General features: G+C 39.9%; 1 long non-coding RNA gene across 13 annotated transcripts in view; it reads right to left on the bottom strand.

The window, feature by feature from the left end:
- Positions 1 to 591: 591 nt before the first annotated feature.
- Positions 592 to 21,702, bottom strand: part of LOC125618497 — a 329,397-nt gene continuing 308,286 nt past the window's right edge. For 5 of the 13 annotated variants that reach the window (XR_007349802.1, XR_007349806.1, XR_007349800.1 and 2 more), the window contains 5 exons: positions 20,798 to 20,855; positions 15,166 to 15,237; positions 5,291 to 5,666; positions 4,401 to 4,741; positions 592 to 2,581 (listed from right to left, as the gene is read on the bottom strand). This is a non-coding gene — a long non-coding RNA (uncharacterized LOC125618497). Of the gene's footprint in view, positions 2,582 to 4,400; positions 4,742 to 5,290; positions 5,667 to 7,555; positions 7,616 to 15,165; positions 15,238 to 20,793; positions 20,856 to 21,702 lie in introns of those variants that run through there. The other 8 variants (XR_007349808.1, XR_007349804.1, XR_007349811.1 and 5 more) reach the window with 4 other exon arrangements.

Here is a 21,702-nt window from a genome sequence, read left to right as displayed (position 1 = left end):
ATTTATTTTCCATGTTAATCTTATTTTTGTTTATCTCCCTTAATACATTATCAGCTTCACAACGGCAGTGATTCTGTGCTTCATTTGCTGTGGTTTTCACAGGGTCTGAAAGAGTACCTGCTCCATGGTAGACACTCAGCAAATGTGCACTGAATTAATAACCTTTAATCCCCCAAGCATCCTTGGAGTTATCAAAATGATTGTCATCATCCTCACTTTGAAAAGAAAGCAACCGATGCTGGAAAAGATTAGGTATCTTGCTTAAGATAATACAACTAATGAGTTTTGGAACTGGGATTTGAACCAGGTCAAATTGACTCTAAAACTCATGTTCCATCCATTATGCTGTGTTGCTCAGGGCAGAAGGAGGGACTTCCTGCAGATGTGTGAGGAATTCTGCAGCTGCTTAAATTATTGCTTTTTTTTTTCCCTCTAGATAAAACAAGCACTTGAAAAAAACATCATCAAAATGTAAATCTTCATGTCTAGGTAAGTGGTCTGGCTCAGCCCATAATGTCACTCAGACAACTGTGACATTACACTACACTTTGTGGATCTCTAAAATGAAAAAAAAAATCCAATTAGGCAAACTACTCTTTGGCTCAGGTGATGGTTTTATTTCTCTGGGCAGATTAGAAAACCAAGAAGCCTATGCAGTCTGAGTTCCCAGACAGCTGGGGGTGAGGTACGTATTGCTACTTTTAAATTTTAGACACAAGGGCTTCCAACCCACAGTGAAACTTGAATGTCAAATTAACAGATGCTGTGGTTATAACCCCCAAACCGTCACTTAACCAGCAGACACATGTACTGCATTTCCACAGGCAAAGAAAGTTAAACAATGATCTCACTAAATCAAGCCCCAAACCTGCCAGTGAGGCAAAGGAAGTTGTTTCTATTTGAATTATCCAGATTGGCTGTCAGCATGGATCACATCCACTGGATAATTGCTCGTCTTTCCTCTTTGCTTTGCTTGCATAGCCACAGCCTAGGAGTCATTGTTCAGTGGAAAGCAGCCATTGCTGACATGTTTCAGTCACAACAATGATCCTGTAATAAACCAGGGACATTGAGCAAAGTGGATAGTCCTGCGTGGCTGTATCTACCATCATCCAAGGTGGGTCTAATCAGTGGTGCAAGACAGAGCGAGGTGGTCAAGCTGGACGCAGAACCAGATTGCTGGAGAGAGTCCTGTAGTTAAATAATAAGAATTAAAAGGGGGAGGGGGCAAAAGAAAAGAAAGGAAGAAGACAAAAGGAAAAGAAAGAAACCCGTGCCCCAGCATTCAACATAATTATCCAATGGAGACCAAAAAGAACAAAATGGAATAGCATTTCCAGCTTATGGAATAACTGTGGGCATGAGTGCTTTAGATGAGATGACTGTACTCCTCAGTTTCTTTGGATAGTTATGCAGGTGTGGTTACTCTGTTCGCCTATCATTAGGGGCCTCTCCTTCGTGACCATGAACTGTATAGGATAAAGTGTTGCCTAGGAAAGAGTCAACCCTCCCAGCTCCCAAATTAAACTCGAAAGAAAGGAAAGGCCTTGGTCTCTGCTGTGGCCAGACCTCTTGCCTGAAGAGGTCCCAAATCCCTGAGACTGGCTGCAAATCTTGTTGTGCATAGCAGATGGAATTCAAGAAAGGGGAAAGCAGGGTGCTGTTGGGGAGACTGTGGAACACTGTGCTAAGCCAGTGCCAACCTCTCATTGGCTCAACTAACAATGGGCCATCACTTTTCCTCCTGACATGCTCCTGCTTAAGCCCCCCAGGGAATCAGGCCTTGATATTAGTCATATTTCCCAATTCCGTGTGAAATTGGTCAGAGGCTGAAAATGACGTTTAGTGTGGCGGGTGTTAAATTTTGCTTTATGGTTCTCACTTTGCACCTCTCTGGCTTGGGTAGGCCTTAGAGATTACTGTACATTTTAGTTCAGTTTCATCATTCCCATATATTGCAGTTCCAGGGAATATTGCTTTCTTAAGCCTACAAACTTTTATTACTCTATCCAAAGATGAGGATAAAGTTTCAAAATTTATTGCCCAACCTGCCTCTGTGAAATACACTCACATCCGCCAGCATGCGGCTGAAAGCGCCAAATTGCACGGACATGCACGAATCAGTCAATCACCACCCGTGAATATACAAGCAATTGACGTGTTGTGAAGATGCAGATGGTTATGCACGGATGCATATTACAACCTCCTCTTCACAGACAAAGCCGTTCCGAGACGAGCATGGATACAGACAAAACATTTGGACTAGCATCTCTATTCACAAAAGAGCTTCCCGCCTGTTGCCCTTAATGGGTAGAAATGTTTTAAAACTCTTTTAGGCCACTCCTAAGATGTTGAAAGCACTGTTAAGACAGAACCAAATAAAACGTTATGGTTACAAAACTTATAGCAATTGCTTCTATCTCCCAGTCTTATGGAATGGTACAGAAAAGACATGTTATTCACTCAAATGTTTTGTTTAGAAAACACCTGGGTTGGAGCAAGATAGCCATATCCTTGTCAACAGACAGATCCTCCAATGATGCACTTTGTGGTTGCAAATGCTCTTCTCAGAAGGAGAGATCTTTTGAAGAAAAATGAGAATTTGATTCAGAACAGGACTTCTTACATGAAAAACAACATTAAATACTACTTAAAAAAATTCAGTGTATAGGAGATCATAACATTTGGAACTTCAGAAACATTTTAGTATTGCTTTAAATAAACAAGTAGTGGGTACCAACAACAATTCTGTATCAATGCCCTATTTCGATCCTTTACAAAGTATAAGAGGTGAGCTGGGGACTAAAGTTATTCTTGAAGCAGGTGGACGTGATTATGAATTTTCCACATTTTCATTGTTTCTTTGTTTTGCATCTTGAGTGATAAGGAATCTGGTTCCATCCAAATAAAGGTCTAGCTTTTGTCATTGGCTCCCAGGGGGAAGATAACCTTGAACTTCTTGTAATTCCCCAAGCCATAGATAGAGGTTGTTTTTTTCACAATGGGGCTTTGGAGGTTACCTGATAGTTTATGTATTTTATTATCTGTTTGAAAGGCAACCCATGAGCAAGATAGTGTTATTAGAGTGGGGCTGTCCATACCTGATAGACTTAGGGGGGGGGGGGACTGACTATGCCAGGAAGGTACCCATCTGATTAGAGGGAGGAGGCTTTTGGTGATGAAGTGTGGGTTGATCTAAAGGCTCAGTGCACCCTATATAATAAGGCCTCAATAAACACCACGAACTCAAACTCCCAGCAGCTTCCTGGGTGGGTGATCCCCTCTACATGTTGTCACACACTGATGCCAGGAGGGTAATACATCCTGAGGATGACAGAAGTTTTGTGTTTGAAACTCATTTAGACTCTGCCCCATGCATCTCTTTTGCTTGGTTCTAATTAAATTCCTTCTTTTGTAACAAACATGAATGTGAGAACAAGGGCTTTTAGTAAACTCTGCAAGTCTTTCTAGTCAATTATGGAATCTGAGGATGGCTTTGGATAACTCTCCAACTTGAAATTGGTGTCAGCAGTAATGGGCGGACACGGCAGTTTACAGGACTGTGACCATAACCTCAAAGTCTAGCTAATTCCCATATACTCCAGCCTATCTGGAAGTCTAGGACTCAGACAAACTACCAAGATCTATTCATGAAGCTATTTAGAGAACTATGAGGAAGGTCATGCCTCAAGCTCACAGTAGAGGTGGCCCCTGTAGGTGAGGCTCCCATGTGAAGTTGGCGGGATGGGGCTAGGGAGAAAATGCTTCTTGTCTTTTTGCTGATTTTTCTTACACAAGGCCCAGAGATCCCCAAAGGATGAGACAAATTCTTATTATATGGGCAAAAGACCAGGAAGAAGACCAGCCCAGGAAAACACAGCAGAAGTCAAAAAGGGAAACTAAATAGAAGGAAAAGAAAAATGTTGTAGGTCACTGCATTGAGTGACCTTCAATTCCCAAATCCACCAAGCAGCTAGAGAGATTTCAGGCTATCACGGCCTCACAAAGCCTCCACACCGATGTTGTAGCATATCTACTAATTACACTACAGATGCTTTATTTTTAATAATATTTTTACTAAAATATTTCAGAGGAATTTACTAATAGAAGCAATGCTATGCTTTTAAGTGTTGGAGGTAGAAGCGGAAATTACATTTTTTTTTTTTTGGTTGACATGGAAATTGAAGTCTAGGGAAATTAAATCGCCTATGATCACATTCTACCTTCGAAACAAAAGTTTTAGAGAACAAAATATCAGAAGAGATTTCTCATCCTTGGCAACCACAACAGCAGCAAAAATTCCAAAGAGAAGCTAAGAAATAGGAAATGAAATGATTTGGGGAAACCAATGAGGAACAGCAATGTTTTTTTTTTTTTAAATTAAAAACAGAAATATATACCTGCTGAAAGGGGGAAATTAAACAAACACTGTATGATGGAGGGTAATGAAAGAAAATATTTCACCAAGAGAAATTTTCAGGATTATATCAAAGTGTTCCTCTGAAATTGATAAAAAAACCTTTTCTTCATTTCTTCTCTCTCCCTCAGAAACTTTATTCTTTCATTAGAAGTCAGCCATGTGCAGGAATTATTGATAGCTGCAATATTTCATCTTGTATTTTTTAATCAGTCACTGCAATGCATTTGCAGCTCATCGTGAACTGTGCTGTGATTTCCAAGGAAGGGTCTCAATTGCTCGGTGCAGCTGTTCCATGGTTGGGCCCCAGCTGCATTAGCCATCCTAGGAGGGAAGAGCGAAATTCTGGAGTTAGCTTGGGGTTGATCATTGTTGGTAAAGGGGAGAGCTGAAGAAATTCTTTCAGTCAAAATTATAACCCTTCGTTGTTCGCAGAGCATAAGCACACGTATCTTATTATCTGTTTGAAAGGCGACCCAGGAGCAAGACAGTGTTATTATTCACTATTGGACAGATGAACAAATGAGAGCATGAGAGATTTACTCAGTGTCACTCTGGTAGCATGATACTCCAACATGCTGCCTCTTTCTATTATTTTCCAGAATCAAGTTCCTGTATCTGCAAATGGGGGAAAGGATAGGGAAAGGTTTATTCAACCTTGTACTGACCACTGACTTTCTGAGCAGAGTGGGTTCTCCTGTCTTTCATTTTAATTCAGGATAAAGGTCTCTTGGTTCTTTGCCAAGGTCCTCAGTGTAACTAGACTCTTATGAGCAAAAACATCCGTCCACATGAAGTTAAGCATGTCAAATTTCCCTGACCTCTTCACTGTTCCCTGAATTCACCCCAACAATCCTCTGCTACAGTACCTACCCTTGTTTTCTCTATATCTGATTGGCTGTCTCCTCTTCTGACTTCATTTCCAAACATTTCCCTAAAAAAAGAAAAACAAAGAACAACAACAACAGCAAAAAAACAAAAACAAAAACAAAAAACCCACTGGATTCCACCTTTTCCATGAAACCCATCCTGAATCACTCTACACTTACCTTTTCCTCTTTTTTTTTTTTTAATGTGGTAGTCAGCTTTCCGTTACTGTGACAAAATACCTGAGACAATTAACTTAAAAAGAGGAACATTTTATTTTGGCTCACAGTTTGAGGGTTTCAGTCCATGATTGCTTGGCTTTGTTGCTTTGAGCCTATAATAAAGCAGCTTATCATGATGGGGAACACATGGAAGAGAATTTCTGCAGGATAACAAAAAGAGAAAGAGGAAGGGGTCAGGGTTTTGTTATCACCTTTGAGCACATGCCCCCAGTGATCTAAGAATTCTCTATAGATACCCCCTCTTAAAGTTTCTGCAATCTCCCAGAAGCACCACAGGCTTATGATGAGGCCTTTAACACATAGGACTTCCAGGGACTTTCTAACAGAACTATAGTACCTTGTCACATAAAGGTAGTCATTGGGTTGTGGAAAGAGTACCAGATTGAGAATCGTGAGCATGCTGTTCTGGTCACTCTGCACTGACAAGCTGAGGATCCTTAAGTCACATCCACAGCATAACCAGATTTGTTTCTTTCTCTATGAAATGAGGCTCATTAGAGTAGATGTTCTTTAAAAGCCATAATCATGTGATTTTATGTGATTTTACACATGGTTGGATACACATGATTATATATGATATACATGGCTAGTACATTTATCAAAATTACTTCATTTCCAAGTTTTGTTTCTACAGTGAAATTTATAAACCACATTGTAAATTTCTTTCATAACTTCCCAAGTCCCTGTGCATGAATACATTTTATTATACTTTTTTTTCCTGATCAACTGATGGGTTGATCAAAAAATCACATCACTGATATTTATATTTAGTCTTTTGAGGGGATGTCTGAAAGGAGTTCAAGGTGACCATGAACTGGTCATTGTAGATAAGACTTGTCTCCTAAATATAGATAGTATGTGTATTATTAATAATAATAGCTAACATTTCTGAGCCCATATTAAACATCCACCTCTGTTCTAAGTGCTCTTCATAATTACTCATTGTATTTCCATGATAATCATATGGCAGGCATATTTTAATCTCTCTTACTAAAGAGGAAATGGTTATGTGAAGGATTTGCTCCATATCAGAAAGGTAATAAGTGTCAGTGTCAAGATGTGAACAGGCAGTCTGACTCCAGAACTGGTACTTTCCCCAACTGCACCATGCTTATGTCCTATATGTGCATAAAGGAGGACCATGTACACAGGAAAAGTACGTGTGATGCCACCCAGTTGCTTGTTTTCTTCATTTATGGAGAGAAAGAGAGAAGTGTGTGTGAGATTTAAGTAAATGATTTCTAAGGTACTATGAAATTTTAGAAATGTTTCACTTTAAATTGTCAATGGCAGTTTTTCTGTCATTAGATAAATGTGCTTTAAATTCAGCTCAGCCTTTAATTACCAGTTAATCCAAGTGGAAACAAAAATAGAATATAAAATTTTATAAGTAGTATGTCCATACTTTTTAACAAGATGCATGTGTGTGTGTGTGTGTGTTGTGTATGTGTGTGTTAGGGTGCGTATATATTAAGTATGGGTGGACATATATAAAAAATGGAAACACAAAATATAAACAGTGAGTACACATTGGGGATAGGATTATGGTGTGGCAACTTTCCCTCTCTTTATGATTTTCTCTAATTTTCAAATTTTCTAAAATGTAATTGCATTTTCAAATAAACTTCATTTTGAATCTGCAGCCCCATTAAGCCTGAGTTTAGTTTTAGCACCCCACATATGGCAGGTTGCCACTTTGGATCCTTCAAAGCCATTTCCAGTGTCTCTCTGAGCTGAATATGCTTAGTAAAATAAAACATCTTCCATGCTTAAATTATGTCTCAGTCTTCTTCAAAGTGAGATTGCATGGGCTTTGGGGGAGCAATCTGTTGTTTCCCAAAGTTTGAAGGAACAGAGAAGTCAGGAGAGGGACAATAACCTAGTGGGGTGTGAAATTATACCGGTATCTTTAAAGTCAAGACAAGTCATCCTTTTTACCCAGGTCTCCTCCTACCCCCAACAGTTTTGCATGAAAGAATATTGAAAATTTAGGATGCCATCCATTGACATATGAAGACCAGTTACCCACATGGATCTCCAGCCTGAATTGTATAGCTTGAGGGTCCTTTCACTGAACAACCTCTTGTTCTCAAAAAGAGACAATCCAGAGTCACAGCCTGAACTGAGGTTCCTCTCAGCAAAAATGCCCTTTGCTAATAAGCCTGAATAGTCTGAAGCTGTGGCTTTCTGATTAATAACAGTTACTTTAAAAATGTCTGTCTGATTCCCAAATGGAAAAGCCATTCTGTATAATACATGTGCTGTCTCTACCATTCAAGTTTGTGATTAGAGGATAGGTTAATGAATTTGACTAGGTCTCATTCATGCATTGTATCATTTATTGATTCAACAAACATTTACTGATTGCCTACTATGTGCCCTACCCTAAACCAGGTATTGGGACCAAAATAGAAAACAATGTGCTTAGCCTGATTCAGGAAGCTGAGACTCTAATGAGAGTTACATTTAAGTACATAGAATTATAAGGCAACAGGCAATTGCAGTCTTAGACTTGTGAACCAATTTCTTAGGTAGATAATAAAAATACTTTGAGTTGTACAAGACTTCATGAAAATACTTACACAGAAGTACAAACAAATTTGATTATGTTCTAAACATTGTTGAGACCAATTTCTTTGTCTTCCAAACTGTAGCATCATCCAGTTCAAAATGAGATCTAATATGCTACCTATCTATGCTTGGTAAATTCAGACATATACTCTAAATAATAGCAACTTTATTTGCAGAGCATCTTTTATCTTGTTAGTCCATAACGTGTTTTATAAACTCAATAAATGACCGTAATATATTTTTATAAACATTGGTTAAAACACTGACATTTTAATATATTTCATGTCATAAAGAATATTAGTTTTCTAAAAAAGCCCTCCAACAGTAATTTTGTTAGTACTTACATTAAAGGTTGTCACTTGCACTTCATAAAACATGTCAATCTGTTGACAGTCATAGGATAGCAATTTGTTTTCTCCTGATAGGGACATTGCTTCCTAACAAACTACTGGATATTCTTTTGACATCTACCCTCATTTTCCTTCATTTAATTTTATATAAGTGAAAACCGATGAGAGGAAGAGAGCAGAAGATGTTCACACATTCACCTTTTTCTGGGGGATAATCCTCCTGTGATCCTAGTGTAATGCAAATGGGCTAAAAATGTGTGTGATGTTAATTTAGTGTCTTGCGAGAAAGCATCTGGAGTTTAATGTAGCAATGTAGACCATGCAAAAAAAAAAAAATGTAATCATAATGCCGGCAAGGCTCAGTGCTCTGGATGAAACCCAAATTGTTAGTCAGCATCACGAGGTCATTTAAAACCAAGCTGGAGAGAAGGGAATTCACAGGATATGCCACAACATATTCCGCAGTACCTCAGACCGTCCACCATTTGGTTACAACACAAAAAACAATTCCAGAGGGAGCTTTGTATACACAGATGTAAGAGAAGTCACATTCTGGGAAAGCAGAAGAGAAACTGTTGCCTCTTTGCTTTATAGCCTGTCTTTGTGTTAGGGGTCATTTTGCATGCCTTTCATCTGATAATCATGAATGTAGGTTAAATAAGTACATTGTCATAGAAAAATATTCAGTTTGCACCATGAGAGTGCAGTTAGAGGAACCTCTACCCAGTTGAGGACCCTCTGTAACCAGAACAGGACCTTGAAATTTAAAACTGGTGGAATGGGTCTATCATTGCTTCCTAACAAACTACTGGGTGTTCTTTTGACATCTACCCTGATTTTCCCTAATTTAATTTTATACAAATGAAAACTGAAAGAGAGGATAAGAGCAGAAGATGTTCACACAATCACCTTTCTGGTGATTATGGGATAATACATTTTTGAAAAAAGAAAATGTAATGGAAGTGCTAGGTCATTGAACCCATTCCAAGGTTCTGTGATAAATCCAACTTGAGCTTACCTGGATATGTGTTTCCCAGAAAGTATGTTGGATGAGAAGACGGAAATATGTAGGAGTTGTTGGAGCAGTATTTTATTCACTTCATGAATGCAGAGAGGCTGATAGGAAGTGTTTTGATGATTTGCTTGCTTAAGCTATGTCTATGATATTTTGACATCATTATTTTCACTGCAGATAAATAATTTGGTGTCTAGAATGTGTGTTTATTATGTTAGAATTCCCTTAAGCTAATGGCTGAGCACACTGTGAATTTCATTTTCAAAAAGATTTCATCTAAATTTTATTACAGTTATATAAGAAATTCACTTCACAAACTTCACGAACTACTCTTATTAGGTAGATTATATGAAAGAAGTAGAAAGGAGTCCCTTAGCATAGGGACTGGGGAGTATATTAGCACGTGCTTGGATCCAAAATTCCATTAAGGCTTTTTGTATCAGTTTAGTCATACTTTCCTCTCAAAGTCCCTTTCGTGACCTTAGACCAAGTCACTCTGCCCCTTTGCATGTCATTTTTCCCATCTATATATTGGAGATAAATAGCACCTACCATGTATTTGTTTTGCAAATTATACATAGAACATGTATGCAGCATTATTGTGAAAAATACAAGGAGTTATGTATATTTAATACCTTGTTGCTATTCTGAAATGGTTTCAGTACACCAACTCCTTGTCCTAAGGATCTCTAAGTGATATAAAATCTCTACAGAGGAGCTTTCTTCAATGACTTAGACTTTCTATACAGAAACGAGTTGCCCCAGAAGGGACAGGGAGAAGTATATAAACAAGTATGTGGGCAGAATTGCCAGCAGCCAGAATAGACTTCATGACAATTCATTCTCTCCTTGTAAATTCCAGGAAGGTGTGGGAAGGAAACTGACTCCAATGTGAATGTCTCTTTTTTAACCTTACTCGACACACAAAGACATTATTTCATCATATGTAATGATATGTCTGCAAGCAGGTGATGGTTTCAAAGCTATTTTAAGGATCTTTGGCTACATGCATAGTTATACATCATTCAATTTGTCAGAATCCTGATTGCAACAAAATTGACCTCCAGCCAGATGTTCATTCTCATGTTCTTGTACAGACTACATGTAATTGAAATATGGAAGGAACAAAATGGGTAAAAAGGAGCACGAAAAGTTTCTTTTCTTCCTCCCTTCTACTCCCTATCAACTTATCTTCTTTCCCCATTAACAAAAGAGTGTGAGAATAGTGGGTACCCTAAAGTAGAAGGGAGTTTGTCAGATTGCCTTTCAGTGTCTGGAAGTTTTTATAAAACGAAATCACTGTTCTCGGAAGGATAATTGGCATCTCCCTCTACTTGTTGCTATCTCTCCTCAGACCCCTGTATACAGAGAGGGAGCACTTTCTCTATAGAAAGGAGTGATGAGTCACTGCAACATGACAAATAATGAGGAAAGGAACACAGAGCACAACAACTAATCTTGGATGTGGGTAATGTTGATGCAAAGTGAAAATTTGAGATTATTAATTGAATAATTTTCACAAAATAGAATTTTCTAATATTCTTGGTAAGTGTAGCAAAAAGGGTTATAAATTCACTGAAACACATTCTATTTCTTCTTAGGCACCCTCTAAACAATATCATTTCCCTTCTTTCCAGCACTGCATGCTGCCCCTGTGACAAGTTGTTAAGAAGGTGTGTCCCCCCTGTATCTTCTTCCACCACCTACAAGCTGGATGAAAAGACTTCAAGGGAATAGATGAAGACAGGGATGATATAAGATATATAAATTTCAAAAAGAAATTTCTATAAATAAGAAGTATAGTCTACCTTAATTGGGAAAATGAAAAGACATTATCTGTCTACGTTGAACTTATAGTATCGTTCAAATGACAGTTAAAGCACTGACTTGAACTTATGAACTAAGTTCTTAATGCATGTTCTCCAATAAAGAATATCAGTGTTACTTGGAATTTTAGTCAGCTTTTCGTCACTGTCATAAAATACTTGAGATAATCAATTTTAAAATAGGAAGGTTGATTTTGGCTTTTGATTCAGAGGTTTCAGTTCAGTCCATAGTTGCTTGGCCCTGCTACTTTGGACCTGTGGTGGCACAGTATGGCATGGCAGAAGCATGTGGCAAAAGATGCCTGTTTGTGTCATGTAGGCCAAGAAGGAGAAGAGGGCCGGGGAGGGAGGGAGATTGACTGGCATTGCAGTATTCCCAGTGTACCCCTTCAAGGACATGCCCCTGGTGATGCAATTTCCCTCTGCTAGGCCCCACCTCCCCAAAGTTGTAGCACCTCCCAATAGTGCCACAGGCTGGCACCTGAGTCTTTAAAACATAGACCTTTGGGGGACAATCCAGATCCAAACTAGGGCATTCTGCCTGCTCTTGGCTCCCAGAGGCTCATGTCCATCTCAATGCAAAGTACATTTAGTCCATCTCCAAGAGTCCCCAAGGTCTTAACAGTTCCAACACTGCTGAAAATCCTAGTTCCAAAGTCTCCTCAGAGACTCAAGGCAAACTCATCTGTGAGCCCTTGTAAAAATCAAAGAAACAGGTTACACACTTAAGGGAGGAATAGGTATGAAAAAGGAAGGATGAGACCAAAGCAAGACCCAAACCTAACAGGGTGTATGTGGGTTTAGCTTCCTGTCTGCATCGGGGACACATGTTACAGCACTGTGAACTCCAAAGGTAGCTCTGTGTATGAGACCTTACTGGCTGCAGCCCACATGGCCACTCTCATGGATTGGCTTTGCTCAGTGCCTACAGTTTTCCTTGGCAGGTATTCCATATTCCTGGCATCTATAACTTCCAAGGGTTCCATTGTAGCTTTGGCTTCAATCTCATAGTTTTACTATGCATCACCCTATCAGAGGCTGATTTTGGGGACTCTATACCTGATACAAGCTGATTAGTCTCACAAATTTTCCTCTGATAACCCAGTGGAAGTTTCCATAACCCTTAGCGTTTGCATTCAGCATTCCTGAAAAACCAGTGTATGTGAATGATGCCAAGATCTGCCATCAGTGTGAGCTGTATCAACTACAGCTGTATTGGAACTACAGCTGTAGTTGTTTCTGAGTGCTTTGGTGGCTGAATATGGGGAAATGAATTTCGGGAAAACAATTCTCTAGGTGACTCTGAATAAGCAGGATACCCTGGGGTTCTACTCTTCGAATGAAAGTTTTTGAAATGAATTTACACCTTTACACTTTTGAAAGTGTGATGGGTAGGGTCTTGCCAATTCCCTCAAGGAATTCTTATCCTCCTAGTGAAAAGTACTTGTCTTCTTTTGAATGGCACTAATATCTTCAGCAAAGGGACCTTCTTTGGCTGGAACTTTATACACTTTTTTTTCCCTGAGTATTAAATACTTTCTGCAAGCATGAAAAATCTTTCCATTTAGTTCTTTGTACCCCGCTCTTGCTATTAATCTGGTTAAAAGCACCCTGCAATTGCCAAGCAACTTCCTGAATGCTGTGCTGCCTTGAAATTTTCTCCACCAGATAAACTTATGTGTCACCTTTAAACTCAGACATCCACAAAGTCTCACAGCATGGGCATAAAGCATTTGAATTCTTTGCCAGAGTGTAGTCTGTGTACTCTCTATTCCGGTTCTCAGTAGAGTTATTATTTCCATCTGCAACCTCAGGAGCACAACCTTTACTGTGTGCATTTCTATCAGCATTCTTATTTTCTGAGACCTCCATTGCCTATTAAACTCCCCTTATGGTACTCTAATCTTTCTCTTTTCTGCTTTTCAAACTTTTCCAGATTCTTCTCACAAGCCAATTCCAAAGACTTCTGAACAACGCAGGGTCAGGTATAGTCTCTACAGTGACCCCACCTTTTGGTAATAATTTCTATGTGTCTCTTAGTCCATTCAAGTTGACAACCAACATTAACCATCACATCTGGAAACCTGTTAGAAGAAACCTATTAGATCACCCTTTAGAGCTACTTAATTTGAAATTAAAAATGGAGCCCAATCATTCTGGACCAATAAGTCCTCCTAGTATTCTGACATATGCTGAAGTTTAAGAACCACCACTGTCTTAGAGATTTCAGCACTCGGGTAGACCTTGACACATGTTTACAAAGGTAAATGACCCAATGCTTCAAATTCTGACATTTTAATATATTCTTCAGGCATATTTGCAAATATTGAAAGAACAAATTGGAACAAAGGCATTACTGACACTTTGCTTCAAGCCAGAATCAATTTGAAGAGGAAAAAAAGACTTGTATCATGTTAATGAGAATCAGGTTTGCTTAGTAACTTCCTTGTGGCTGAGACTGAACACTGGGTGTTTTTTACCATTAAGGTAGTGAGAGATAGAGGATTTGTGTAGGACTGGAAGAAAGTATCAACATTTAACAGAAAGCATCTTTTTCCAAGGCTATATTTAAAGGTGCTAACACTCCTCCAGAACCTCAAAGCTTAAAAAATATTGCATGATTTGCCAACAGTATCCTGAGCGATCAAGGAAAGTGGAATCAACACTGTGGTAGATGGTCGTATTAGCAAGGAATCCTGGAAGCCCACAAAATCAGCCTCTCCTTTGCTTATTTATTCTCAAAGCTAAAGGATTGTAAGGGACAAATACTGTATAGCCCCTGCTTGATCATGAGCATGGCAGAAGACCCCATAAAATGCTTAATCCCTGGGGCAGACTTACTCACTTGGATGGAAATGAGAAAGGAAAAGCTATGCCATTTGAGCTCTACTTTCCAACCTTCCCATCAGCACCATCTTGCACCCAGAGGGTCAGGTTTATAAATGACCCCACCTCCAGGATGGTCCTTATTCATTTCCTATCACAGGAGGCAAGATGAGATTTCATGGATCAGCTGGGGAGATTCAAAGGCCTAACCTCAAGGTCATGCAGATCTAAAGTGTATTTTCCTGACTGCTTTCGTTTCATGTTAAGTTCAAACAGTTATTCCTTCCTGAGTAAAATTGACTCTCTCTTCCCTTCCCTTACAATGACCAATACCAAGAGGGTGGCCCTTTGGCAAGACAATATATACTGTTGCAAGCATCTGCACAGAGCCTAAGAGGAAAAGATAGGGGGACGAGGCAAGCAAGGCCCATGATGCCCTCTATTTGGTCACAAAATTAAAGTTTTACCAAAAAACTCAATAATCAAGATAAGTGATATTATAATGTAACCTTGTTTTAAAAAAATCCAATAAAAACAAAATCATTTATGATGAGCAAAATGCAAAAAAATTAAATAAATACAGACTGGGTATTAGTGATTCCTATTGTACATAGCATAGACAGGGGGCAATTAGTAAAAATTAAGTCTCTGAGGTCAGAATTGCTACTAGTACACACATACACACACATATATGCACACATGCACACACACACACAACCAAAGAAGAAAGGAAGATGAAAAATTCTATCTAGCATGTATAACTATGAGGCATTGTGTTAAGCATATTACATGTGTTAATTCATTTAGTCTTCAAAACATTATGATGTCAACCCTGTCATTACTAGCACTCTCTAGACAAGGACATGGACCTGGAGATGTTGAATTAGTTGTCAAAGATCACATAATAAATGGCAAAGCTGGGGTATATAAGCAAAGGCACATGAGCACTCATTTTTAAGGAGCATGAAAGAGGAAGGGAGGAGAGAAAGAGAGAGAGAGAGAGAGAGAGAGAGAGAAGCCAGGTGAAAATGAAAGCAAGGGAAAGCTGTACCTCGTTCTCTGTGTTCACAGATAGCAGAAGCAAGTTGAGATAGTGGCTGTTTGATGAAGGCCAGTTTAGCATCTTTGAACAGAAGACAAAAGCATATTGGAGACACTTGCTATCGTGCTGGCACAAAATATCTACTTAATGTAGGTTGTTTTCACATCCTGACATCTCCCAATTGACAAGGAAATGCTTAGCATGCCATGAAATGAACAGGAGCCAGAACCGAGCAGATGCGGCTGCGGTGGCAGATGACGGGGACTGCAGCTCGTCTCTTTATTTGGCCCCCTCCCTCCAAAACCAGTCTCTGTCTCTGCCTCATGGCCTCTAAATCATTTTTTTCCACGGAACTCAAGAAATAAAAATACAGATACGGGAATATATTATTTATTCACTTATTTATGGGTCATATCTATGTGTATTGTGTAAGTCTTTAAAACCTGACTCGCCCCAGTGCAACAAGAATGATGTCTCAATTGCAGGAGGGGACATGTTGCCCAGGTCTGAGTATGATAGATGGGACGACCTCCCTTGCTTAGTAAACTGCAGTGAGGGAAACTGAACAACCCTGAAATTAGAACCGGGGTGGGAGGGGGAGGGTCATGCTGGTGTGATATTACTGGAACAAGATGCAGAGAAAAGTAATTTACTCTGAAGTGACAGTCTGAAGGTGAAAAATAAACTAACAGGAGGGAGTTTAGGCTCATTAGCAGCCTGGTCTCAATATTTCATTATTAATGATAACAAAAAAAGAAGAAAGGAGGGAGAAAAGGCGTATGAGCATGTGCACACCCCCCGCCTCCCCACACACACAGAGCCAGCTTGGTGGCTTACAATAGCACAGACTCCAGGATTCCCTATAAGTCCAGGCACAACAAAAGGCTCCTCCAGAGAAAAGGAGGCACCTGGCATAATGAAGAATGGTTAGCGCTGGTTCAGGTCTGCTTACATCTAAATGCGAAGTGGTGGGGCCCCTCTGCGGGATTCTAGCTGATTTATTAGAATCTCTGCCTCAGGCAATGAAGCCCCCAACTGATGCTCTGCAGCCCACCCTGGATGAGCAGCAGTGAAGAGGAGGTCACGCTGAGCTGGCCCTGGGATTTCTTGGGCAACCCCCTCTGGGCAGGAGGCAATCACCCCTGCCTAAGATTATATATCGTTTGCACCTAGACGAGGGAGGAATGAAGATCCTGGGAATCGATAGCTACGGTCTGGCTATAAAAGGAAACAGGATACATCCACAGATTATAGCTAAAGCCTAAAAATACAATTCTACAGTAAGCAACCATGTGGGATTCAATATAATTTAAAACGGCAAAGAAGCTATCAGGTTCTACCTTTTGTCCAAATAAAGAAAATGAAAATTGTTCTCCATGCCACCTGATGAGGATTTTTCTGTGAATAACTGACACATTTTCCTCTTGATGTTAAACCTCATAATGCAGCCAGCCTGACCTGGTCCGTTTTTCTGTTTAGGGGGGGATTATTTTTGAACATGCTAATATGGATTATGATAATATCAATACTGAAGATCCCTTTCTCTGCTGCAATCACCCAATGGCCTTGAGCAATTGAAAACATTCAAGAGCATCTTTTCTATTGTTTGTGTCTTTATACTTTATTAACATGACAGAATTATCCAGTTAAGCAATAATTACAAGAAGTTCTATCTACCATTGTGCTGGGCTAGAGTGCATACAAAAATGATCATATCCATGGTCCTGCTCCTCTAGTTTCTTACAGACTATTGAAGCAGTACACACTAATAGCCATGTCAGAACAAATCATGTTAAACAGCATGAAGAAAATGATCCAAATGCTGCAAAGAGGACTAGGGTTTATGAATGCCACTTTCCATAGGGTGATCTTGCGAGCTTTCTAGGAAGAAGGGGCATTTAAGCAGACCTGAAGGAAGAAGCAGCTGGCCTGAAAAATCAGAGGGGAAGAGAGTTCTAAGCAGAGGGACCACCAATGTGAAGGTCAAGATCCAGAAAAGTGCTTATTCACTTGTTGTTCAAAAAGAACAAAGAGGACAGTGTCCTGGAGCCTGGTGCTAAGGGCAGAGCAGTGCATGTGACCAGAGGATCATCAGGGGGTGTCCTAGAGTGCCTCGAAGGTCAGAGGAACAGGTTAGATTTTATACTGAAGTTAAGGGGAAGCTTTTGGATTATTTATGTCAAAGAACAGATGTGAATGGATTTATCTTTGTAAAGGGTCTTTCTGGCTGTAGTGTGCACAATGAACTGTGGGTGGGACAAACCTTAGAGCCAAAGGACCTACTAAGTGGGACAGAAGGAGGTGGAAAGTAGTTAGAAAAAAACAGGGAGATTGGAAGTGGCTTTTAAGGAAGAAGATAACAGAGGTTGTAAGAGATTGAAGGAAGTGTCCAGTAGCCCGCAGGTGAAGGTATTCTTTAGTGCAAGAGTAACATTGCAGTTAATGAGCCTGGATAAGAACGTGCATTCTCCCCAAATAGAGTAAGCCTTTGGTCAAATCTTCCTGCTTATTGGCCTTCTTGTCAACAACTAGATCATCCCAGATGCATCTATAGCTCGAGGAGCTTTGGTTCTTGTTCTGGTTGTAATTTTATTTTCATCCTCCATGTCCGAGTTCTCTTTGTTTCCCTCCTCTGAACCCAAAACTTTATGACCCCTTGATGAGGCAACAGTGGATATCAGAGTATCGTCCTAGGTCCAGCCACAGTGGCATCTTTTGGAACCTGTTATGATGCCACTTCTTCGGTTCCCAACCCTGATATCTGGATTTGGCAGCTCTGAAGGCAGACACTTGGCCATCTGTGTTGTTACAGCCCCCAGATGATTCTGATTGCCACTGAAGTTTGAGAATCCTGCTCTGTAGCTACACCATCCATATGAGAGTCAATGTGATTCCTGAGCCAGGGACATAGGAGTAGCCTGAATAGAGATGTGTGAGTGATCAACACATCAGATTTCGAAGACTTAGTGCAAAAATAGAACTTAATATTTTTCATGAATCATTTTTTTATATTGACACATGTGGAAATATTATTTTCTATATTTGGGGTTAAAATGCAGTATTAAAATTAAAATGAATCTCACCTGATTCTTTTTGCTTTTTCAATGGGACTACAAGAAAACTTTAAGTATCATAGAGTAGAGAATATATTTTTATCACACAGTGCTGCTTTTCCAACCTCAGGTTGCACAGGGGTTACCCAGGAATTTTGTTGAAATGCAGATTCTGATTCAGTAGTTCTGGAATGAGGTTCTGAAATTTTGTGTTTCTTCCAGGCTCCCAGGTGATGGCCCCACTGCTGGACTGTGGGCCACACTTGGAGTAGTTGGGCACAAACATATGTTGGGGAAGTATCTGAAAGTACTTTGACCTTAGTGTACCTGGATTTTAAGTCCTGAGTCTTGCTCTTATTACTTATATGATTTTTGGACCAGTCATTTTTAGTAAAAAATGAAGATAATAGAAATACCTTGAAGTATAATTGCAAAGTTAAAAAAATAAAAGGGTGTTAATGGAATTATTTTTCTATTATCAAGACCAGACAGAATTATTAATCCATAGCCCCCATCAGAGACATATTGGGTAAATGATGCATAGAAACAATTTCCTTAGTTTCTAAGATAATTCAGGACAGAAGACAGCCTGAGGACTGGGCTATAGCTCCCTGGTAGAGTGCTTGCCTAGCATGTGCCTGGCCCTGGGTTCAATCCCTAATTTGCAAAATATCATTAGACAAGCATTTCTTTCAGAAGCACTTTGTACCTGAGGTCCATGATGACTCTGTCAACTCCCAAAGAGAAAAAATACACAGCTCCAGTTCTCTGTGGATCAGAGCATCCTCAAGACTGGGGGCTCTATCAGATCAGACTTCATTAGTAATTAGCAAGTAACCAGACTTCTAGTAGGAGGCACTTTGTGACCGGAGGGAAAAGAGAACAGAAGTGGCCATGTGACTTTGTCATCATTAGGAAGATGGGAAAGGCGGAGAAAGATGCATAAAGCAATAATCCCTTAAAGCACAATTGTTATGCTATGTTGGCAGCATCCATATGGTTAAGATTAGCCTAGCTTTCTCTCTGGGGCTTATGTGCTGGGAATACAAGAAGGTAGGAGAGGATAGGGAGATGCTCAGAAACTGAGCATGGCTTGCATCAAGCACTGTACTAGGTCCTTGAAATGGAAAATGCTACAATTTGATTTGAAAGGAAGGGAAACTGCTACCAAATAACCCCTCATTTAGACACCCACAGAAACACACACATGCACTCACACACACAGTTTCATTTATTCTGTTCCCTCTCCAGCAAGAAGGCACCCGGAGTACAGAGTTTCTTCTTCCATGAAGTTATTGATGGACAAATTTGGAATTCTTGGGCAAGGAGAAAAGATCATTCCTGAGCTTTGTTCAAGCAGCTTTCTCCAGAAAGGAAAAGACTTTGTTGTTTAGAGCATGATTCCTGCCCTGGAAAGTCATATTTACCCTCACTGACAGCACATGTTACCCACGGTGCAGAAAAACTACAGAAACCCAGAACCACAGCACTGAGCAGAAGACTCTGCTCTACTTACAAGTGGCACTAACTCACAGGCAGTGGACAAGTCATTCCTTTTCCCTGAATCTTAGGTGCAACGTGCTTGAAATGAGAGTCTAACAAAATGATCCACAAGCTCCCCTGAATCACAGCTGCTTTTCTAAAGGGTAATTATATGCTTATATGACATGAACCCCCTGGTGGGAGACCTCTTTCAGACAGGTCACATGTGGGTACACTTTGGATAGCTGAAACAATGGCAGAAGGGTGGGGGTACACACAAACACCATGAAAATGTTCTAGAGAATCAGTGTCTGAGAGGCCCAGGAAATAGGATCCTCTCTGGGACAGCAGATGTGTGCATTTTCCACAGATTTGAAATGAGGCCTTCACCTAGGGAGGAAGAAAGGGTTACAGAGTGGGGCCAAGGAAGTGGAGCTGTCTAATGGTGGAGTTTGTGATCAGACCCTTACTCCTTCATATCCCAACTCAAAGGCAGGAAGTCTTTGTGATCTCATGCCTCATTTGTAATCAACTGTGTTCTTCAAGAAGGACCTGGTATTTGTTTCAAGAAAAAGAAGAAAATTAGTATAGAGGAAGCCTACTATATGCCAAGCACCTTCACAAAGGATCTCATTTAGTCTTTGCAACTAGGGCCAAGACCAGGAAGAGGTCAGTAAGACACTTACCTGCTCAGGATGCAACCCAAAAGGTGTTCACTCTCAGGATTGTGAGCACAGGACTTACTCTTGCACAAACCTAAGGGTCCTCTCTACATTTTACACCTAGGCACCTTGCTTGCCTCATGCTACTTGATCCTCTGAGTCTTATTTATACTTGTGTTTTGCTGTCATAAATATGGAACAAACTAGAAGAGAGGTTCAAAGTCATCTAGCCTCAGGTTTCATATCTTCCTTCTTCCCATCCCAATCTAAAGGCAGGAAGTCTTTGTGACCTCATGCCTCTCTTGTAAGCCGCTGTAGCTGTGCACATCTTTCTTCATAAGGCCCAGGAATGAAATTAAGACTTATCTGTTTGCTCTTCTCTAGCAACGTAGTGGACCCAGAGCATGTAGAAGAGTCTGTTGAATTAGAATTATGGTTACCTACACTTGGTAGCTGGTAGCCTCAGCAAACGTACTTAAATACTCAGGTCCCGTGTTTTCATCTGAAAAAAAAATGAGAGAGAGAATAATATAGTACTTAGCTCATTGCATTGAAATGAAGATTGAAGGAACAGTACACGTCAATGTCAAGTGCTTTAAACAGTGCCTGGAACAAATGTCTCAATACCAATACATATTAACTACTTGATGATGATGAAGATGATTGTGGTGAACGTGGTAGTGGTAATGATGGTAATGATGATGATGACATAGTGATCAATTGGCTTTGGTTATTACTATTATTCTGATCACATTAAGTTATAATGTTCAATATGCTGTACTTCCCATGAGAAAGTACTTCCCTCTGCAGTTTAGCAGGAATTAATATCTTAAATACTGGATTTCCAACAATAAATGACTGGAAATTATCTCTGAGTCTAGGCAAATTATCTTTTGAAGGAATTATGAGAGTAGCCCCAAATCACACAAGGAGTGTCATTTCCAACTTTAATGACTGGCCTGTGCACCTGTAGCTTTGCACATTAAAGAAAAGACTTTTTGTCTCAGAATCATGTATAAAATCCAACAGGGAGAATTTGTCAGGCATTGAAATTTTTGCCCAGCACCAGGCCAGCATTTCTTAAATTTTTGTCCCATAAAACCAAACATGCATCTCTTTCTCAGCTGACTGACTGCTTGACCCGGGAGCCTGGCTCTAAGAATGTAAGGTTGGAATGTCTCTACCACTCCAACTGGCTTCCTTTCACAGTCGATTACTCCTCCATTAATTGTTGTTGTTAATAATCTACAAAGGACCTTCCACTGGCAGTGTCGAGCACTGTGGGCAAGAAAAGCAGTGGCTAGCATTAGTTAATTGACCTCCCTTTTAGCAGTGCTCACTAGTGTGGT

The sequence above is a fragment of the Marmota marmota genome, unplaced genomic scaffold, assembly GCF_001458135.2.
Source record: "Marmota marmota marmota unplaced genomic scaffold, marMar, whole genome shotgun sequence".
NCBI lineage: Eukaryota > Metazoa > Chordata > Mammalia > Rodentia > Sciuridae > Marmota > Marmota marmota.
This window is presented reverse-complemented; position numbering and strand designations above follow the sequence as displayed.